Below are 1,236 nucleotides of genomic sequence, written 5' to 3' on the forward strand. Positions count from 1 at the left end.
TTTGTCCTCATTAAAATTATTTTGAAATTCTTTGTTTTTTTGGGCAAATCTTTCTGAGTTGAAAAAAAATAGACTTAAAAAATTATTGGAATTCTTTTTTCCCTGGGTAAAAGAAGAATTGGGCAAAAATTATTGACTGAGGTAAAAAGGAGAATCTGGGCAAAAATTATTGGCATTTCTTGGCATTTTGTTACTGGGGTAAAAAGAAGTTTGGGCAATTTTTTTAGCATTCTGCAGTAGTTGTAAATTTTGAGTTTTAATATTATGGCGGAGTTAAGGATAATAGAGTTACTTACTCCGTACAATTATCATACCTAGAAAAGAAAAATGCAACAATTGTTGCAAGCTAAGGGGTTGTGGCAAACATTAAGTGAAAACCAACCAAATTTTACAAAAGAAGTTGAAATTTTTTCCTATAAGAACAAACTAGATGAAGCAATGGGGCTGATTGGGTTGCATGTTTCAGACAACCTTTTATTTCATCTTGAAGAATGTGAGACTCCCAAAGAAAGTTGGGAAAAACTAGCTTTTGTATTTGGAGGTATCAATGAGTTCCATGCATTAGAATTGGAAACTAAATTATTAGCCCTAGTACCTGATGAACATGCCTCTATTGAAGAGTATCTTGCTCAATTCAGGTCCTTCTTGTCTCAATTAAAAGCATGTGGCAAGGAGAAAAAAGATGCTGAATGCATTTTCTTAATTTTGTCAAAATTAAAGGGTCCTTTTCAGGTTTTTGCATCTACCTTCTATGCATCAAGGGATGCCCTTGGTGACAAATTTCAAATGCCCAACTTTGAGATATTTTGTGATCGTCTCATATGAGAACAATCTAAGCTCAAGAAACTAGATGTTCTCTCTAGCTCTTCAAATCAAGCTTTGATGGATCATATCTCCAAAGGTAAGCAAAAATCTCAGTTTCAACCAAAAAAATTCTGCATAAGCCCGTGAGTCTCCCTCCAAGCCTAAGTATAATACTAAGTATTCTCCTCCAATTTCTAAGAATGAAGAATCCTCCTCAAAGACAAACAAAAAATAGGAAAAGAAGAAGACCAAAACAAATGAAATTTGTACTTTTTGTGGCAAACAAGGACATATTGAAGCAAGATGTTGGATAAAGTTGAATGCCTTAGAAGAGGCCATGAAGAAGCACAATATTTCAATAGGAAAGGGACATGCTCTATCAACCCAAGCCATACGTAAATGTACAACAATTGGATACTTGATTTAGGAGCT

The 1,236-nt window shown here is 34.2% G+C and overlaps 1 pseudogene; it reads left to right on the forward strand.

The window, feature by feature from the left end:
- The first annotated feature begins 327 nt into the window (after window positions 1-327).
- On the forward strand, window positions 328-951 carry LOC149173098 (uncharacterized; annotated as a pseudogene).
- The last annotated feature ends 285 nt before the right edge of the window (window positions 952-1,236 follow it).

Source organism: Pinus tabuliformis, chromosome 4_2 (assembly GCF_031772625.1).
Source record: "Pinus tabuliformis cultivar Carrire ecotype Pingquan chromosome 4_2, CPIR1, whole genome shotgun sequence".
Classification (NCBI taxonomy): Eukaryota; Viridiplantae; Streptophyta; class Pinopsida; order Pinales; family Pinaceae; genus Pinus; species Pinus tabuliformis.